The sequence below is a fragment of the Hypanus sabinus genome, chromosome X2, assembly GCF_030144855.1.
Source record: "Hypanus sabinus isolate sHypSab1 chromosome X2, sHypSab1.hap1, whole genome shotgun sequence".
Lineage (NCBI taxonomy): Eukaryota > Metazoa > Chordata > Chondrichthyes > Myliobatiformes > Dasyatidae > Hypanus > Hypanus sabinus.
Genome location: NC_082739.1, coordinates 5,001 through 26,370, shown reverse-complemented (window position 1 = coordinate 26,370; position 21,370 = coordinate 5,001). Strand labels below are relative to the sequence as shown.

The 21,370-nt window shown below is 47.8% G+C and overlaps 2 long non-coding RNA genes across 2 annotated transcripts in view; both read right to left on the bottom strand.

The window, feature by feature from the left end:
- Window positions 1-12,127, bottom strand: part of LOC132385063 (uncharacterized) — a 40,416-nt gene extending 28,289 nt beyond the window's left edge. Inside the window, exons 1-2 of the long non-coding RNA XR_009509061.1 lie at window positions 9,492-12,127; window positions 8,104-8,218 (exon numbers count right to left, since the gene is read on the bottom strand). This is a non-coding gene — a long non-coding RNA (uncharacterized LOC132385063). The remainder of the gene's footprint in view (window positions 1-8,103; window positions 8,219-9,491) is intronic.
- Window positions 12,128-12,169: 42 nt separating this feature from the next.
- Window positions 12,170-21,370, bottom strand: part of LOC132385062 (uncharacterized) — a 9,302-nt gene continuing 101 nt past the window's right edge. Inside the window, exons 2-3 of the long non-coding RNA XR_009509060.1 lie at window positions 16,393-19,283; window positions 12,170-15,158 (exon numbers count right to left, since the gene is read on the bottom strand). This is a non-coding gene — a long non-coding RNA (uncharacterized LOC132385062). The remainder of the gene's footprint in view (window positions 15,159-16,392; window positions 19,284-21,370) is intronic.

The following is a 21,370-nucleotide window of genomic DNA, read 5'->3' as shown; positions in this document are numbered from 1 at the left end:
ATCAGTCCTTGCCGCAGGACATCTGCAGGTGGAAATGTTGTACACAGACAAACTGTCATTAGGGTTAGGGTTAGGGTTAGGTTGAAATTGGGTTAGGTTGAGATTATGCGGGCAGTGGGCTAAAAAGCCCTCTTGTGATTTTTGATCTCCTCACGAGATTCCATTTCACGTGACCCTGCCACTTTGATCTGGCCCACGCCTTCATTAACCAGGTCCCACACTTGCCTTTGTTGAATCTTGCCCCTCTCGACATAGGATATCCGGTTTGCGGGGGTTTAGCAAGGGTTAATCAGGGAGTGCCTAGGGTTTTTGGGGTTGTGTGCCTCTTTTGCTAGTGGCTTAGGGTTTGTGGGGGTGTGTGTCCCTTTTGGACTTTAGGATTAGGTTTGTCTGCTGGGCTGGTGGAGGTATATGTCAGGTATGTGGGGGTTTAGCAGGGGTCAATTGGGGTGTGCTTAGGGTTTGTGGTGCTGGAGCCAGGGCTAGTCGAAATGTGTTTAGGATGTGTGCGGGTGTGTGCCCCTTTTGGACCTTAGGATTAGGTTTGAGTGTTGGGCTGGTGGATGTATATATATCGGGTTTCTGGGGTTTAGAAAGGGTTAATCGGGAAGCGCCTAGGGTTTGTGGGGGTGTGTGCCCCTTTTTGGACCTTAGGATTAGGTTTGTGTGTAGGGCTGGTGGATGTTTATGTTTTGTTGGGAGGGTTTAGGCTGCAGAGTTTTGAGATATGAGCTGCTATGCCAGCTAGGCTTGTATGGGGAAGTCTGGTTAATCTGGTCGATGCCTTTCATTATCGTGTCCTGGGACACATCGTCAGTAATGTACTCTCGGATCGTCAGGTGTTTTTCGGCCTTTACATTAGACACCCTCCCCGAGACGGCCCCGCCAAGGTGATCATGCTTGGCGTGTGTATTACCCCTGGACCAGCTAATGAAAGGCATGTAATTGTGCGGGTCATGCTATTTCTAAGGGTTTAATTCCAGGGCAGCCTAGCTCTTTAGGCCTCGTTCAGGCCGTGCGGAGAATAAGTCTGCAGTGTTTCAATCCATCTCCTCTCTGTTCTTTTTTTTTGGGCGTTTGTCCAGTTTATGTTAGTTTCCAGGCCTAATATTTTTAAGAAGTACCCCCCATGTTCCTGGAAGTGTCTGCTAACCGGTCTGTTTTGGATACCCCTTCTGATGTTACTGAGGTGTCCCATGAGTCTGGTTCTCAGGCTGTTGCCCGTCTCCCCTACGTATATAATATGGCATAGTGTGCACTGGATTGCATATACTACATTCTTTTGTTCACAGGTTATCCTCTGCTCGATCTCGGCCCACTTTCCTGTGCCTCTGTTGTGTATGCTTTTTGAAATTCTCAGGTATATGCATGCCCTGCAATTTCCCACCTCACAGTTTGGCGCTGCTCGTACTTTGGTACTGACTAGTATGTCTTTCAGCTTCGGCATTAGGGTTAGGTTGAGATTATGCGGGCAGTGGGCTAAAAAGCCCTCTTGTGATTTTTCATCTCCTCACTTGAGATTCCATTTCACATCACCCTGCCACTTTGATCTGGCCCACACCTTCATTAAGCAGGTCTCACACTTGCCTTTTTTGAATCTTCCCGTCTCGACATAGGATATCCGGTTTGTGGGGGTTTAGCAAGGGTTAATTGGGGAGTGCCTAGGGTTTGTGGGGGTGTGTGCCCCTTTTGGAAGTTGCCTCAGGTTTGTGGGGGCGTGTGCCCCTTTTGGAATTTGCCTAGGGTTTGTGGGGGTGTGTGCCCCTCTTGGACTTTAGGATTAGCTTTCAGTGTAGGGCTGGTGGATTTATATGTTTGCCTGGCAGAGGTTAGTCGCATTAGGGTTAGGGTTAGGGTTAGGTTGAAAGTATGCGGGCAGTGGGCTAAAAAGCCCTCTAGTGATTTTTGATCTCCTCACTTGAGATTCCGTTTCACGTGACCCTGCCACTTTGATCTGGCCCACGCCTTCATTAACCAGGTCCCACACTTGCCTTTTTTGAATCTTGCCCTTTCCGGTTCGTTGGGGATTAGCAAGGGTTAATCGGGGAGTGCCTAGGGTTTGCGGGGGTGTGTGCCCCTTTTGGAAGTTGCCTCGGGTTTGTGGGGGCGTGTGCCCCTTTTGGAATTTGCCTAGGGTTTGTGGGGGTGTGTACCGCTTTTGGACTATAGGATTAGGTTTGAGTGTAGGGCTGGTGGATGTACATGTTTGGCTAGCAGAGGTTAGCCTGCAGAATTTGATGTATGAGATCGGGGAGTGCCTAGGGTTTGTGGGGTTGTGTGCCCCTTTTGCACTTTAGAATTTGGTTTGAGTGTTGAGCTGGTGGATGTATATATGTGGCAGTCACAGGTAAGGCTGTCGAGTTTTGAGCAGTGATGTATGAACTGCTATGGCGGATAGGCTCGCATGAGGGTAAGTGTTAGGATTTTGTTGCAAAACTGTCATACCAACAGGTCACCACCAGGTGGGATTTTTGTCTTCACCTTATCCTTCATTGTGACAGGACACCACCAGGTGGGAGTATTGTCCACATCTGATCTGTCATGGCGGCAGGACGCCAGCAGGTGGGAGTGTTGTACACACCTGATCTGTCGTTATGACAGGACACCACCAGGTGGGAGTATTGTCTACATCTGATCTGTCGTTATATCAGGACACCACCAGGTGGGAGTATTGTCCACATCTGATCTGTCATGGTGGCAGGACACCACCAGGTGGGAGTGCTGTACACATCTGATCTGTCGTTATGACAGGACACCACCAGGTGGGAGTATTGTCCACATCTGATCTGTCATGGCGGCAGGACGCCAGCAGGTGGGAGTGTTGTACACACCTGATCTGTCGTTATGACAGGACACCACCAGGTGGGAGTATTGTCTACATCTGATCTGTCGTTATTACAGGACACCACCAGGTGGGAGTATTGTCCACATCTGATCTGTCATGGTGGCAGGACACCACCAGGTGGGAGTGTTGTACACATCTGATCTGTCGTTATGACAGGACACCACCAGGTGGGAGTATTGTCTACAGACGAACTGTTATTGTGGCAGGACACCACAAGGTGGGAGTGTTGTCAACAAGGGATCAGTCCCTGCCGCAGGACATCTGCAGGTGGAAATGTTGTACACAGACAAACTGTTATTAGGGTTAGGGTTAAGGTTAGGTTGAAATTGGGTTAGGTTGAGATTATGCGGGCAGTGGGTTAAAAAGCCCTCTTGTGATTTTTGATCTCCTCACTTGAGATTCCGTTTCACGTGACCCTGCCACTTTGATCTGGCCCACGCCTTCATTAACCAGGTCCCACACTTGCCTTTGTTGAATCTTGCCCCTCTCGACATAGGATATCCGGCTTGTGGGGGTTTAGCAAGGGTTAATCGGGGAGTGCCTAGGGTTTGTGGGGTTGTGTGCCCCTTTTGCTAGTTGCCTAGGGTTTCTGGAGGTGTGTGCCCCTTTTGGAATTTGCCTAGGGTTTGTGGGGGAGTGTGCCCCTTTTGGAATTTACCTAGGGTTTGTGGGGGTGTGTGCCCCTTTTGGACTTCAGGATTAGGTTTGAGTGTAGGGCTGGTGGATGTACATGTTTGGCTGACAGAGAGGCTGCAGAGTTTGAAGTATGAGCTGCCAAGGGTTTGTGGGGGTGTGTGCCCCTTTTGGGCTTTAGGCTTAGTTTTCAGTGTAGGGCTGGTGGATTTATATGTTTGCCTGGCAGAGGGTAGCCTGCAGAATTTGAAGTATGAGCTGCTATGCTGGCTAGGCTGGTACGGGGAAGTCAGGTTAGTCTGAGCCATGCCTTTCATTATCGTGGTCCCACACCACTTGGTTCAGCGAACCGGGTGTGCACTGGGGCACATCGTCAGTAGTGAACATTCGGATCCTCGGCTGTTTCGGGCCTTTAATCACTAGACAGCCTACAGAAGCGGCCGAACAGTGTCCGACTCATACACAGCTTGTATTTTTCCCAGGGACCAATAATGAGAGGCATGTAATTCTGAGGGTAATGATATTTTTAAATATCACTACCTGGCACCTGTATGCCTGGGATTGCATGGGTTAAATTGAGAGTGTTTACTGGGCATTCAGCAGAGCTGTACCTGAGTTTAGCTCTGACCTGTCTGTCGTCCCCATCCGGGGTTTAATTTACTGGTTCTGCCTCGCCTTGTGTGTATCTGGGCTTTCTTATTGGCCTTTCATGGGCCGGGAGAAGGAAGAGCGTGTCACTGATAGGTTAGGTTGAGATTATGCGGGCAGTGGGCTAAAAACCCCTCTTGTGATTTTTGATCTCCTCACGAGATTCAGTTTCACGTGACCCTGCCACTTTGATCTGGCCCACGCCTTCATTAACCAGGTCCAACACTTGCCTTTGTTGAATCTTGCCCCTCTCGACATAGGAAATCCGGTTTGTGGGGGTTTAGCAAGGGTTAATTGGGGAGTGCCTAGGGTTTGTGGGGGTGTGTGCCCCTTTTGCACTTTAGGATTTGGTTTGAGTGTTGAGCTGGTGGATGTATATATGTGGCAGTCACAGGTAAGGCTGTCGAGTTTTGAGCAGTGATATGTGAACTGCTCTCGCGGATAGGCTCACATGAGGGTAAGGATTAGGATTTTGTTGCAAAACTTGTCATACCGACAGGTCACCACCAGGTGGGTTTTCTGTCTTCGCCTAATCCTTCATTGTGACAGGACACCACCAGGTGGGAGTATTCTCCACATCTCATCTGTCATGGCGGCAGGACACCAGCAGGTGGGAGTGTTGTACACACCTGATCTGTCGTTATGACAGGACACCACCAGGTGGGAGTATTCTCCACATCTCATCTGTCATGGCGGCAGGACACCAGCAGGTGGGAGTGTTGTACACATCTGATCTGTCGTTATGACAGGACACCACCAGGTGGGAGTGTTGTCAACAAGGGATCAGTCCTTGCCGCAGGACATCTGCAGGTGGAAATGTTGTACACAGACAAACTGTCATTAGGGTTAGGGTTAGGGTTAGGTTGAAATTGGGTTAGGTTGAGATTATGCGGGCAGTGGGCTAAAAAGCCCTCTTGTGATTTTTGATCTCCTCACGAGATTCCGTTTCACGTGACCCTGCCACTTTGATCTGGCCCACGCCTTCATTAACCAGGTCCCACACTTGCCTTTGTTGAATCTTGCCCCTCTCGACATAGGATATCCGGTTTGCGGGGGTTTAGCAAGGGTTAATCAGGGAGTGCCTAGGGTTTTTGGGGTTGTGTGCCCCTTTTGCTAGTGGCTTAGGGTTTGTGGGGGTGTGTGTCCCTTTTGGACTTTAGGATTAGGTTTGTCTGCTGGGCTGGTGGAGGTATATGTCGGGTATGTGGGGGTTTAGCAGGGGTCAATTGGGGTGTGCTTAGGGTTTGTGGTGCTGGAGCCAGGGCTAGTCGAAATGTGTTTAGGATGTGTGCGGGTGTGTGCCCCTTTTGGACCTTAGGATTAGGTTTGAGTGTTGGGCTGGTGGATGTATATATATCGGGTTTCTGGGGTTTAGAAAGGGTTAATCGGGAAGCGCCTAGGGTTTGTGGGGGTGTGTGCCCCTTTTGGACCTTAGGATTAGGTTTGAGTGTTGGGCTGGTGGATGTATATATATCGGGTTTCTGGGGTTTAGAAAGGGTTAATCGGGAAGCGCCTAGGGTTTGTGGGGGTGTGTGCCCCTTTTTGGACCTTAGGATTAGGTTTGTGTGTAGGGCTGGTGGATGTTTATGTTTTGTTGGGAGGGTTTAGGCTGCAGAGTTTGAGATATGAGCTGCTATGCCAGCTAGGCTTGTATGGGGAAGTCTGGTTAATCTGGTCGATGCCTTTCATTATCGTGTCCTGGGACACATCGTCAGTAATGTACTCTCGGATCGTCAGGTGTTTTTCGGCCTTTACATTAGACACCCTCCCCGAGACGGCCCCGCCAAGGTGATCATGCTTGGCGTGTGTATTACCCCTGGACCAGCTAATGAAAGGCATGTAATTGTGCGGGTCATGCTATTTCTAAGGGTTTAATTCCAGGGCAGCCTAGCTCTTTAGGCCTCGTTCAGGCCGTGCGGAGAATAAGTCTGCAGTGTTTCAATCCATCTCCTCTCTGTTCTTTTTTTTTGGGCGTTTGTCCAGTTTATGTTAGTTTCCAGGCCTAATATTTTTAAGAAGTACCCCCCATGTTCCTGGAAGTGTCTGCTAACCGGTCTGTTTTGGATACCCCTTCTGATGTTACTGAGGTGTCCCATGAGTCTGGTTCTCAGGCTGTTGCCCGTCTCCCCTACGTATATAATATGGCATAGTGTGCACTGGATTGCATATACTACATTCTTTTGTTCACAGGTTATCCTCTGCTCGATCTCGGCCCACTTTCCTGTGCCTCTGTTGTGTATGCTTTTTGAAATTCTCAGGTATATGCATGCCCTGCAATTTCCCACCTCACAGTTTGGCGCTGCTCGTACTTTGGTACTGACTAGTATGTCTTTCAGCTTCGGCATTAGGGTTAGGTTGAGATTATGCGGGCAGTGGGCTAAAAAGCCCTCTTGTGATTTTTCATCTCCTCACTTGAGATTCCATTTCACATCACCCTGCCACTTTGATCTGGCCCACACCTTCATTAAGCAGGTCTCACACTTGCCTTTTTTGAATCTTGCCCGTCTCGACATAGGATATCCGGTTTGTGGGGGTTTAGCAAGGGTTAATTGGGGAGTGCCTAGGGTTTGTGGGGGTGTGTGCCCCTTTTGGAAGTTGCCTCAGGTTTGTGGGGGCGTGTGCCCCTTTTGGAATTTGCCTAGGGTTTGTGGGGGTGTGTGCCCCTCTTGGACTTTAGGATTAGCTTTCAGTGTAGGGCTGGTGGATTTATATGTTTGCCTGGCAGAGGTTAGTCGCATTAGGGTTAGGGTTAGGGTTAGGTTGAAAGTATGCGGGCAGTGGGTTAAAAAGCCCTCTTGTGATTTTTGATCTCCTCACTTGAGATTCCGTTTCACGTGACCCTGCCACTTTGATCTGGCCCGCATTAGGGTTAGGGTTAGGGTTAGGGTCAGGGTCAGGGTCAGGGTCAGGGTCAGGGTCAGGGTCAGGGTTAGGGTTAGGGCCCGCATTAGGGTTAGGGTTAGGGTTAGGGCCACAAAAGGGCCCGCGCATTAGGGTTAGGTTGAAATTATGCGGGCAGTGGGCTAAAAAGCCCTCTTGTGATTTCTGATCTCTTCACTTGAGATTCTGTTTCACATCACCCTGCCACTTTGATCTGGCCCACGCCTTCATTAACCAGGTCCCACACTTGCCCTTGTTGAATCCTACCCTTCTCAGAATATCAAAAGTTAATCGGGGAATGCCTAGGGTTTGTGGGGGTGTATGCCCCCCTTGGAAGTTGCCTAGGGTTTATGGGGGTGACTACCCCTCTTGGAATTTGCCTATTTATGGGGGTGTATGCCCCTTTTGGACTTTAGGATTAGGTTTAAGTGTAGGGCTGGTGGATCTATATGTTTAGCTGGCAAAGGTTAGTCTGCAGAATTTAAAGTCTGAGCTCCTAAGCCAGCTGCTTGTATAGGAAAATCGAAACCTCTCATTATCATGTGCCAGGACACATCATCAGTAATGCACTCTCGGATCGTCGGGTGTTTCGAGCCTTTACATTAGACACCCTCCCCGAGCCGGCTCCGTCAAGTTGATCAAGCTTGCCGTGTGTATTACCCCTGGACCAGACAATGAAAGGCGACACCTCCCCTGAAATGGCTTAAACCAAGCCAATCACGCTTGGCGTATGTGCTACCCCCTAGACCAGACAACGAAAGGCACAAAATTGTACAGGTCATACTACTTCTAAGGGTTTAATTCCAGGGCGGCCTAGCTCCTTGGGCCTCACTCAGGCCATGCGGAGAATCTGTAGGCCTACTTCTTAATTCCCTTAGGTAGTTGGGACTATTTTTCCAGAATTTTCACATAATGAAAGTTCTGGACTATTTTTAACCTGACCGTGGTTAAGAAGGAATCCCCAGGGACACTAACCAGAGATACCCACTCGCCCACGTGGCAGGTATCGATCCACACAACCTCTCCTATCTTTGCCTTTCCACATCATTAAGACAATAATGTAAGTAAGACAATAAATAAAAGAATAATGTTCCTACTGCTTATCTTGCGTCTGCGATTTCGACTCCAACCAATTGCCTTCAAAAAAGTGTGATTCCCGACCGGAAGGTCCAACTCGACTCTCGTCCGTCACTCGGGTCTTCTGTGGAGTCTCTAAACCCAGACAGTACTGCTATCCAGTTAAAACGTCCCTGACCTTCTTCCCCCCGCAGGGCCTCTTTTAACTAATGTGATACTAAAACCTAATTGTCCACCTGCTGCAAACCTGGCTGTTGCTAGGAGACCGGCTCACCTCAGCCCTTAAAGGTACATTAGCTGCTGATTGGTGAACCTCTCCATTCTTTTAACTATGAATTTTTTAACACCTAATAGGTGAAATAAAATATCTGGGTTTTCTTATTGGCCTTTCTGGGGCCGGGAGAATGAAGAGCGTGTCACTGCTAGGTTAGGTTGAAATTATGCGGGCAGTGGGCTAAAAAGCCCTCTTGTGATTTCTGATCTCTTCACTTGAGATTCTGTTTCACATCACCCTGCCACTTTGATCTGGCCCACGCCTTCATTAACCAGGTCCCACACTTGCCCTTGTTGAATCCTACCCTTCTCAGAATATCAAAAGTTAATCGGGGAATGCCTAGGGTTTGTGGGGGTGTATGCCCCCCTTGGAAGTTGCCTAGGGTTTATGGGGGTGACTACCCCTCTTGGAATTTGCCTATTTATGGGGGTGTATGCCCCTTTTGGACTTTAGGATTAGGTTTAAGTGTAGGGCTGGTGGATCTATATGTTTAGCTGGCAAAGGTTAGTCTGCAGAATTTAAAGTCTGAGCTCCTAAGCCAGCTGCTTGTATAGGAAAATCGAAACCTCTCATTATCATGTGCCAGGACACATCATCAGTAATGCACTCTCGGATCATCGGGTGTTTCGAGCCTTTACATTAGACACCCTCCCCGAGCCGGCTCCGTCAAGTTGATCAAGCTTGCCGTGTGTATTACCCCTGGACCAGACAATGAAAGGCGACACCTCCCCTGAAATGGCTTAAACCAAGCCAATCACGCTTGGCGTATGTGCTACCCCCTAGACCAGACAACGAAAGGCACAAAATTGTACAGGTCATACTACTTCTAAGGGTTTAATTCCAGGGCGGCCTAGCTCCTTGGGCCTCACTCAGGCCATGCGGAGAATCTGTAGGCCTACTTCTTAATTCCCTTAGGTAGTTGGGACTATTTTTCCAGAATTTTCACATAATGAAAGTTCTGGACTATTTTTAACCTGACCGTGGTTAAGAAGGAATCCCCAGGGACACTAACCAGAGATACCCACTCGCCCACGTGGCAGGTATCGATCCACACAACCTCTCCTATCTTTGCCTTTCCACATCATTAAGACAATAATGTAAGTAAGACAATAAATAAAAGAATAATGTTCCTACTGCTTATCTTGCGTCTGCGATTTCGACTCCAACCAATTGCCTTCAAAAAAGCGTGATTCCCGACCGGAAGGTCCAACTCGACTCTCGTCCGTCACTCGGGTCTTCTGTGGAGTCTCTAAACCCAGACAGTACTGCTATCCAGTTAAAACGTCCCTGACCTTCTTCCCCCCGCAGGGCCTCTTTTAACTAATGTGATACTAAAACCTAATTGTCCACCTGCTGCAAACCTGGCTGTTGCTAGGAGACCGGCTCACCTCAGCCCTTAAAGGTACATTAGCTGCTGATTGGTGAACCTCTCCATTCTTTTAACTATGAATTTTTTAACACCTAATAGGTGAAATAAAATATCTGGGTTTTCTTATTGGCCTTTCTGGGGCCGGGAGAATGAAGAGCGTGTCACTGCTAGGTTAGGTTGAAATTATGCGGGCAGTGGGCTAAAAAGCCCTCTTGTGATTTCTGATCTCTTCACTTGAGATTCTGTTTCACATCACCCTGCCACTTTGATCTGGCCCACGCCTTCATTAACCAGGTCCCACACTTGCCCTTGTTGAATCCTACCCTTCTCAGAATATCAAAAGTTAATCGGGGAATGCCTAGGGTTTGTGGGGGTGTATGCCCCCCTTGGAAGTTGCCTAGGGTTTATGGGGGTGACTACCCCTCTTGGAATTTGCCTATTTATGGGGGTGTATGCCCCTTTTGGACTTTAGGATTAGGTTTAAGTGTAGGGCTGGTGGATCTATATGTTTAGCTGGCAAAGGTTAGTCTGCAGAATTTAAAGTCTGAGCTCCTAAGCCAGCTGCTTGTATAGGAAAATCGAAACCTCTCATTATCATGTGCCAGGACACATCATCAGTAATGCACTCTCGGATCGTCGGGTGTTTCGAGCCTTTACATTAGACACCCTCCCCGAGCCGGCTCCGTCAAGTTGATCAAGCTTGCCGTGTGTATTACCCCTGGACCAGACAATGAAAGGCGACACCTCCCCTGAAATGGCTTAAACCAAGCCAATCACGCTTGGCGTATGTGCTACCCCCTAGACCAGACAACGAAAGGCACAAAATTGTACAGGTCATACTACTTCTAAGGGTTTAATTCCAGGGCGGCCTAGCTCCTTGGGCCTCACTCAGGCCATGCGGAGAATCTGTAGGCCTACTTCTTAATTCCCTTAGGTAGTTGGGACTATTTTTCCAGAATTTTCACATAATGAAAGTTCTGGACTATTTTTAACCTGACCGTGGTTAAGAAGGAATCCCCAGGGACACTAACCAGAGATACCCACTCGCCCACGTGGCAGGTATCGATCCACACAACCTCTCCTATCTTTGCCTTTCCACATCATTAAGACAATAATGTAAGTAAGACAATAAATAAAAGAATAATGTTCCTACTGCTTATCTTGCGTCTGCGATTTCGACTCCAACCAATTGCCTTCAAAAAAGCGTGATTCCCGACCGGAAGGTCCAACTCGACTCTCGTCCGTCACTCGGGTCTTCTGTGGAGTCTCTAAACCCAGACAGTACTGCTATCCAGTTAAAACGTCCCTGACCTTCTTCCCCCCGCAGGGCCTCTTTTAACTAATGTGATACTAAAACCTAATTGTCCACCTGCTGCAAACCTGGCTGTTGCTAGGAGACCGGCTCACCTCAGCCCTTAAAGGTACATTAGCTGCTGATTGGTGAACCTCTCCATTCTTTTAACTATGAATTTTTTAACACCTAATAGGTGAAATAAAATATCTGGGTTTTCTTATTGGCCTTTCTGGGGCCGGGAGAATGAAGAGCGTGTCACTGCTAGGTTAGGTTGAAATTATGCGGGCAGTGGGCTAAAAAGCCCTCTTGTGATTTCTGATCTCTTCACTTGAGATTCTGTTTCACATCACCCTGCCACTTTGATCTGGCCCACGCCTTCATTAACCAGGTCCCACACTTGCCCTTGTTGAATCCTACCCTTCTCAGAATATCAAAAGTTAATCGGGGAATGCCTAGGGTTTGTGGGGGTGTATGCCCCCCTTGGAAGTTGCCTAGGGTTTATGGGGGTGACTACCCCTCTTGGAATTTGCCTATTTATGGGGGTGTATGCCCCTTTTGGACTTTAGGATTAGGTTTAAGTGTAGGGCTGGTGGATCTATATGTTTAGCTGGCAAAGGTTAGTCTGCAGAATTTAAAGTCTGAGCTCCTAAGCCAGCTGCTTGTATAGGAAAATCGAAACCTCTCATTATCATGTGCCAGGACACATCATCAGTAATGCACTCTCGGATCGTCGGGTGTTTCGAGCCTTTACATTAGACACCCTCCCCGAGCCGGCTCCGTCAAGTTGATCAAGCTTGCCGTGTGTATTACCCCTGGACCAGACAATGAAAGGCGACACCTCCCCTGAAATGGCTTAAACCAAGCCAATCACGCTTGGCGTATGTGCTACCCCCTAGACCAGACAACGAAAGGCACAAAATTGTACAGGTCATACTACTTCTAAGGGTTTAATTCCAGGGCGGCCTAGCTCCTTGGGCCTCACTCAGGCCATGCGGAGAATCTGTAGGCCTACTTCTTAATTCCCTTAGGTAGTTGGGACTATTTTTCCAGAATTTTCACATAATGAAAGTTCTGGACTATTTTTAACCTGACCGTGGTTAAGAAGGAATCCCCAGGGACACTAACCAGAGATACCTACTCGCCCACGTGGCAGGTATCGATCCACACAACCTCTCCTATCTTTGCCTTTCCACATCATTAAGACAATAATGTAAGTAAGACAATAAATAAAAGAATAATGTTCCTACTGCTTATCTTGCGTCTGCGATTTCGACTCCAACCAATTGCCTTCAAAAAAGCGTGATTCCCGACCGGAAGGTCCAACTCGACTCTCGTCCGTCACTCGGGTCTTCTGTGGAGTCTCTAAACCCAGACAGTACTGCTATCCAGTTAAAACGTCCCTGACCTTCTTCCCCCCGCAGGGCCTCTTTTAACTAATGTGATACTAAAACCTAATTGTCCACCTGCTGCAAACCTGGCTGTTGCTAGGAGACCGGCTCACCTCAGCCCTTAAAGGTACATTAGCTGCTGATTGGTGAACCTCTCCATTCTTTTAACTATGAATTTTTTAACACCTAATAGGTGAAATAAAATATCTGGGTTTTCTTATTGGCCTTTCTGGGGCCGGGAGAATGAAGAGCGTGTCACTGCTAGGTTAGGTTGAAATTATGCGGGCAGTGGGCTAAAAAGCCCTCTTGTGATTTCTGATCTCTTCACTTGAGATTCTGTTTCACATCACCCTGCCACTTTGATCTGGCCCACGCCTTCATTAACCAGGTCCCACACTTGCCCTTGTTGAATCCTACCCTTCTCAGAATATCAAAAGTTAATCGGGGAATGCCTAGGGTTTGTGGGGGTGTATGCCCCCCTTGGAAGTTGCCTAGGGTTTATGGGGGTGACTACCCCTCTTGGAATTTGCCTATTTATGGGGGTGTATGCCCCTTTTGGACTTTAGGATTAGGTTTAAGTGTAGGGCTGGTGGATCTATATGTTTAGCTGGCAAAGGTTAGTCTGCAGAATTTAAAGTCTGAGCTCCTAAGCCAGCTGCTTGTATAGGAAAATCGAAACCTCTCATTATCATGTGCCAGGACACATCATCAGTAATGCACTCTCGGATCGTCGGGTGTTTCGAGCCTTTACATTAGACACCCTCCCCGAGCCGGCTCCGTCAAGTTGATCAAGCTTGCCGTGTGTATTACCCCTGGACCAGACAATGAAAGGCGACACCTCCCCTGAAATGGCTTAAACCAAGCCAATCACGCTTGGCGTATGTGCTACCCCCTAGACCAGACAACGAAAGGCACAAAATTGTACAGGTCATACTACTTCTAAGGGTTTAATTCCAGGGCGGCCTAGCTCCTTGGGCCTCACTCAGGCCATGCGGAGAATCTGTAGGCCTACTTCTTAATTCCCTTAGGTAGTTGGGACTATTTTTCCAGAATTTTCACATAATGAAAGTTCTGGACTATTTTTAACCTGACCGTGGTTAAGAAGGAATCCCCAGGGACACTAACCAGAGATACCCACTCGCCCACGTGGCAGGTATCGATCCACACAACCTCTCCTATCTTTGCCTTTCCACATCATTAAGACAATAATGTAAGTAAGACAATAAATAAAAGAATAATGTTCCTACTGCTTATCTTGCGTCTGCGATTTCGACTCCAACCAATTGCCTTCAAAAAAGCGTGATTCCCGACCGGAAGGTCCAACTCGACTCTCGTCCGTCACTCGGGTCTTCTGTGGAGTCTCTAAACCCAGACAGTACTGCTATCCAGTTAAAACGTCCCTGACCTTCTTCCCCCCGCAGGGCCTCTTTTAACTAATGTGATACTAAAACCTAATTGTCCACCTGCTGCAAACCTGGCTGTTGCTAGGAGACCGGCTCACCTCAGCCCTTAAAGGTACATTAGCTGCTGATTGGTGAACCTCTCCATTCTTTTAACTATGAATTTTTTAACACCTAATAGGTGAAATAAAATATCTGGGTTTTCTTATTGGCCTTTCTGGGGCCGGGAGAATGAAGAGCGTGTCACTGCTAGGTTAGGTTGAAATTATGCGGGCAGTGGGCTAAAAAGCCCTCTTGTGATTTCTGATCTCTTCACTTGAGATTCTGTTTCACATCACCCTGCCACTTTGATCTGGCCCACGCCTTCATTAACCAGGTCCCACACTTGCCCTTGTTGAATCCTACCCTTCTCAGAATATCAAAAGTTAATCGGGGAATGCCTAGGGTTTGTGGGGGTGTATGCCCCCCTTGGAAGTTGCCTAGGGTTTATGGGGGTGACTACCCCTCTTGGAATTTGCCTATTTATGGGGGTGTATGCCCCTTTTGGACTTTAGGATTAGGTTTAAGTGTAGGGCTGGTGGATCTATATGTTTAGCTGGCAAAGGTTAGTCTGCAGAATTTAAAGTCTGAGCTCCTAAGCCAGCTGCTTGTATAGGAAAATCGAAACCTCTCATTATCATGTGCCAGGACACATCATCAGTAATGCACTCTCGGATCGTCGGGTGTTTCGAGCCTTTACATTAGACACCCTCCCCGAGCCGGCTCCGTCAAGTTGATCAAGCTTGCCGTGTGTATTACCCCTGGACCAGACAATGAAAGGCGACACCTCCCCTGAAATGGCTTAAACCAAGCCAATCACGCTTGGCGTATGTGCTACCCCCTAGACCAGACAACGAAAGGCACAAAATTGTACAGGTCATACTACTTCTAAGGGTTTAATTCCAGGGCGGCCTAGCTCCTTGGGCCTCACTCAGGCCATGCGGAGAATCTGTAGGCCTACTTCTTAATTCCCTTAGGTAGTTGGGACTATTTTTCCAGAATTTTCACATAATGAAAGTTCTGGACTATTTTTAACCTGACCGTGGTTAAGAAGGAATCCCCAGGGACACTAACCAGAGATACCCACTCGCCCACGTGGCAGGTATCGATCCACACAACCTCTCCTATCTTTGCCTTTCCACATCATTAAGACAATAATGTAAGTAAGACAATAAATAAAAGAATAATGTTCCTACTGCTTATCTTGCGTCTGCGATTTCGACTCCAACCAATTGCCTTCAAAAAAGCGTGATTCCCGACCGGAAGGTCCAACTCGACTCTCGTCCGTCACTCGGGTCTTCTGTGGAGTCTCTAAACCCAGACAGTACTGCTATCCAGTTAAAACGTCCCTGACCTTCTTCCCCCCGCAGGGCCTCTTTTAACTAATGTGATACTAAAACCTAATTGTCCACCTGCTGCAAACCTGGCTGTTGCTAGGAGACCGGCTCACCTCAGCCCTTAAAGGTACATTAGCTGCTGATTGGTGAACCTCTCCATTCTTTTAACTATGAATTTTTTAACACCTAATAGGTGAAATAAAATATCTGGGTTTTCTTATTGGCCTTTCTGGGGCCGGGAGAATGAAGAGCGTGTCACTGCTAGGTTAGGTTGAAATTATGCGGGCAGTGGGCTAAAAAGCCCTCTTGTGATTTCTGATCTCTTCACTTGAGATTCTGTTTCACATCACCCTGCCACTTTGATCTGGCCCACGCCTTCATTAACCAGGTCCCACACTTGCCCTTGTTGAATCCTACCCTTCTCAGAATATCAAAAGTTAATCGGGGAATGCCTAGGGTTTGTGGGGGTGTATGCCCCCCTTGGAATTTGCCTATTTATGGGGGTGTATGCCCCTTTTGGACTTTAGGATTAGGTTTAAGTGTAGGGCTGGTGGATCTATATGTTTAGCTGGCAAAGGTTAGTCTGCAGAATTTAAAGTCTGAGCTCCTAAGCCAGCTGCTTGTATAGGAAAATCGAAACCTCTCATTATCATGTGCCAGGACACATCATCAGTAATGCACTCTCGGATCGTCGGGTGTTTCGAGCCTTTACATTAGACACCCTCCCCGAGCCGGCTCCGTCAAGTTGATCAAGCTTGCCGTGTGTATTACCCCTGGACCAGACAATGAAAGGCGACACCTCCCCTGAAATGGCTTAAACCAAGCCAATCACGCTTGGCGTATGTGCTACCCCCTAGACCAGACAACGAAAGGCACAAAATTGTACAGGTCATACTACTTCTAAGGGTTTAATTCCAGGGCGGCCTAGCTCCTTGGGCCTCACTCAGGCCATGCGGAGAATCTGTAGGCCTACTTCTTAATTCCCTTAGGTAGTTGGGACTATTTTTCCAGAATTTTCACATAATGAAAGTTCTGGACTATTTTTAACCTGACCGTGGTTAAGAAGGAATCCCCAGGGACACTAACCAGAGATACCCACTCGCCCACGTGGCAGGTATCGATCCACACAACCTCTCCTATCTTTGCCTTTCCACATCATTAAGACAATAATGTAAGTAAGACAATAAATAAAAGAATAATGTTCCTACTGCTTATCTTGCGTCTGCGATTTCGACTCCAACCAATTGCCTTCAAAAAAGCGTGATTCCCGACCGGAAGGTCCAACTCGACTCTCGTCCGTCACTCGGGTCTTCTGTGGAGTCTCTAAACCCAGACAGTACTGCTATCCAGTTAAAACGTCCCTGACCTTCTTCCCCCCGCAGGGCCTCTTTTAACTAATGTGATACTAAAACCTAATTGTCCACCTGCTGCAAACCTGGCTGTTGCTAGGAGACCGGCTCACCTCAGCCCTTAAAGGTACATTAGCTGCTGATTGGTGAACCTCTCCATTCTTTTAACTATGAATTTTTTAACACCTAATAGGTGAAATAAAATATCTGGGTTTTCTTATTGGCCTTTCTGGGGCCGGGAGAATGAAGAGCGTGTCACTGCTAGGTTAGGTTGAAATTATGCGGGCAGTGGGCTAAAAAGCCCTCTTGTGATTTCTGATCTCTTCACTTGAGATTCTGTTTCACATCACCCTGCCACTTTGATCTGGCCCACGCCTTCATTAACCAGGTCCCACACTTGCCCTTGTTGAATCCTACCCTTCTCAGAATATCAAAAGTTAATCGGGGAATGCCTAGGGTTTGTGGGGGTGTATGCCCCCCTTGGAAGTTGCCTAGGGTTTATGGGGGTGACTACCCCTCTTGGAATTTGCCTATTTATGGGGGTGTATGCCCCTTTTGGACTTTAGGATTAGGTTTAAGTGTAGGGCTGGTGGATCTATATGTTTAGCTGGCAAAGGTTAGTCTGCAGAATTTAAAGTCTGAGCTCCTAAGCCAGCTGCTTGTATAGGAAAATCGAAACCTCTCATTATCATGTGCCAGGACACATCATCAGTAATGCACTCTCGGATCGTCGGGTGTTTCGAGCCTTTACATTAGACACCCTCCCCGAGCCGGCTCCGTCAAGTTGATCAAGCTTGCCGTGTGTATTACCCCTGGACCAGACAATGAAAGGCGACACCTCCCCTGAAATGGCTTAAACCAAGCCAATCACGCTTGGCGTATGTGCTACCCCCTAGACCAGACAACGAAAGGCACAAAATTGTACAGGTCATACTACTTCTAAGGGTTTAATTCCAGGGCGGCCTAGCTCCTTGGGCCTCACTCAGGCCATGCGGAGAATCTGTAGGCCTACTTCTTAATTCCCTTAGGTAGTTGGGACTATTTTTCCAGAATTTTCACATAATGAAAGTTCTGGACTATTTTTAACCTGACCGTGGTTAAGAAGGAATCCCCAGGGACACTAACCAGAGATACCCACTCGCCCACGTGGCAGGTATCGATCCACACAACCTCTCCTATCTTTGCCTTTCCACATCATTAAGACAATAATGTAAGTAAGACAATAAATAAAAGAATAATGTTCCTACTGCTTATCTTGCGTCTGCGATTTCGACTCCAACCAATTGCCTTCAAAAAAGCGTGATTCCCGACCGGAAGGTCCAACTCGACTCTCGTCCGTCACTCGGGTCTTCTGTGGAGTCTCTAAACCCAGACAGTACTGCTATCCAGTTAAAACGTCCCTGACCTTCTTCCCCCCGCAGGGCCTCTTTTAACTAATGTGATACTAAAACCTAATTGTCCACCTGCTGCAAACCTGGCTGTTGCTAGGAGACCGGCTCACCTCAGCCCTTAAAGGTACATTAGCTGCTGATTGGTGAACCTCTCCATTCTTTTAACTATGAATTTTTTAACACCTAATAGGTGAAATAAAATATCTGGGTTTTCTTATTGGCCTTTCTGGGGCCGGGAGAATGAAGAGCGTGTCACTGCTAGGTTAGGTTGAAATTATGCGGGCAGTGGGCTAAAAAGCCCTCTTGTGATTTCTGATCTCTTCACTTGAGATTCTGTTTCACATCACCCTGCCACTTTGATCTGGCCCACGCCTTCATTAACCAGGTCCCACACTTGCCCTTGTTGAATCCTACCCCTCACAGAATATCAAAAGTTAATCGGGGAATGCCTAGGGTTTGTGGGGGTGTATGCCCCCCTTGGAAGTTGCCTAGGGTTTATGGGGGTGACTACCCCTCTTGGAATTTACCTATTTATGGGGGTGTATGCCCCTTTTGGACTTTAGGATTAGGTTTAAGTGTAGGGCTGGTGGATCTATATGTTTAGCTGGCAAAGGTTAGTCTGCAGAATTTAAAGTCTGAGCTCCTAAGCCAGCTGCTTGTATAGGAAAATCGAAACCTCTCATTATCATGTGCCAGGACACATCATCAGTAATGCACTCTCGGATCGTCGGGTGTTTCGAGCCTTTACATTAGACACCCTCCCCGAGCCGGCTCCGTCAAGTTGATCAAGCTTGCCGTGTGTATTACCCCTGGACCAGACAATGAAAGGCGACACCTCCCCTGAAATGGCTTAAACCAAGCCAATCACGCTTGGCGTATGTGCTACCCCCTAGACCAGACAACGAAAGGCACAAAATTGTACAGGTCATACTACTTCTAAGGGTTTAATTCCAGGGCGGCCTAGCTCCTTGGGCCTCACTCAGGCCATGCGGAGAATCTGTAGGCCTACTTCTTAATTCCCTTAGGTAGTTGGGACTATTTTTCCAGAATTTTCACATAATGAAAGTTCTGGACTATTTTTAACCTGACCGTGGTTAAGAAGGAATCCCCAGGGACACTAACCAGAGATACCCACTCGCCCACGTGGCAGGTATCGATCCACACAACCTCTCCTATCTTTGCCTTTCCACATCATTAAGACAATAATGTAAGTAAGACAATAAATAAAAGAATAATGTTCCTACTGCTTATCTTGCGTCTGCGATTTCGACTCCAACCAATTGCCTTCAAAAAAGCGTGATTCCCGACCGGAAGGTCCAACTCGACTCTCGTCCGTCACTCGGGTCTTCTGTGGAGTCTCTAAACCCAGACAGTACTGCTATCCAGTTAAAACGTCCCTCACCTTCTTCCCCCCGCAGGGCCTCTTTTAACTAATGTGATACTAAAACCTAATTGTCCACCTGCTGCAAACCTGGCTGTTGCTAGGAGACCGGCTCACCTCAGCCCTTAAAGGTACATTAGCTGCTGATTGGTGAACCTCTCCATTCTTTTAACTATGAATTTTTTAACACCTAATAGGTGAAATAAAATATCTGGGTTTTCTTATTGGCCTTTCTGGGGCCGGGAGAATGAAGAGCGTGTCACTGCTAGGTTAGGTTGAAATTATGCGGGCAGTGGGCTAAAAAGCCCTCTTGTGATTTCTGATCTCTTCACTTGAGATTCTGTTTCACATCACCCTGCCACTTTGATCTGGCCCACGCCTTCATTAACCAGGTCCCACACTTGCCCTTGTTGAATCCTACCCTTCTCAGAATATCAAAAGTTAATCGGGGAATGCCTAGGGTTTGTGGGGGTGTATGCCCCCCTTGGAAGTTGCCTAGGGTTTATGGGGGTGACTACCCCTCTTGGAATTTGCCTATTTATGGGGGTGTATGCCCCTTTTGGACTTTAGGATTAGGTTTAAGTGTAGGGCTGGTGGATCTATATGTTTAGCTGGCAAAGGTTAGTCTGCATTAGGGTTAGGGTTAGGATTAGGGTTAGGGTTAGGGTTAGGGTTAGGGTTAGGGTTAGGGTTAGGGTTAGGGTTAGGGTTAGGGTTAGGGTTAGGGCCCGCATTAGGGTTAGGGTTAGGGTTAGGGTTAGGGCCCGCATTAGGGTTAGGGTTAGGGTTAGGGTTAGGGATAGGGTTAGGGCCCGCATTAGGGTTAGGGTTAGGGTTAGGGTTAGGGTTAGGGTTAGGGTTAGGGGCTCGCATTAGGGTTAGGGTTAGGGTTAGGGTTAGGGTCCGGGTTAGGGTTAGGGTTAGGGTCAGGGTTAGGGTTAGGGTTAGGGTTAGGGTTAGGGTTAGGGTTAGGGTCCGCGCATTAGGGTTAGGGTTAGGGCCCGCATTAGGGTTAGGGTTAGGGCCCGCATTAGGGTTAGGGTTAGGGTTAGGGTTAGGGTTAGGGTTAGGGTTAGGGTTAGGGTTAGGGTTAGGGTTAGGTTGAAATTATGCGGGCAGTGGGCTAAAAAGCCCTCTTGTGATTTCTGATCTCCTCACTTGAGATTCTGTTTCACATCACCCTGCCACTTTGATCTGGCCCACGCCTTCATTAACCAGGTCCCACACTTGCCCTTGTTGAATCCTACCCCTCTCAGAATATCAAAAGTTAATCGGGGAATGCCTAGGGTTTGTGGGGGTGTATGCCCCCCTTGGAAGTTGCCTAGGGTTTATGGGGGTGACTACCCCTCTTGGAATTTGCCTATTTATGGGGGTGTATGCCCCTTTTGGACTTTAGGATTAGGTTTAAGTGTAGGGCTGGTGGATCTATATGTTTAGCTGGCAAAGGTTAGTCTGCAGAATTTAAAGTCTGAGCTCCTAAGCCAGCTGCTTGTATAGGAAAATCGAAACCTCTCATTATCATGTGCCAGGACACATCATCAGTAATGCACTCTCGGATCGTCGGGTGTTTCGAGCCTTTACATTAGACACCCTCCTCGAGCCGGCTCCGTCAAGTTGATCAAGCTTGCCGTGTGTATTACCCCTGGACCAGACAATGAAAGGCGACACCTCCACTGAAATGGCTTAAACCAAGCCAATCACGCTTGGCGTATGTGCTACCCCCTAGACCAGACAACGAAAGGCACAAAATTGTACAGGTCATACTACTTCTAAGGGTTTAATTCCAGGGCGGCCTAGCTCCTTGGGCCTCACTCAGGCCATGCGGAGAATCTGTAGGCCTACTTCTTAATTCCCTTAGGTAGTTGGGACTATTTTTCCAGAATTTTCACATAATGAAAGTTCTGGACTATTTTTAACCTGACCGTGGTTAAGAAGGAATCCCCAGGGACACTAACCAGAGTTACCCACTCGCCCACGTGGCAGGTATCGATCCACACAACCTCTCCTATCCTTGCCTTTCCACATCATTAAGACAATAATGTAAGTAAGACAATAAATAAAAGAA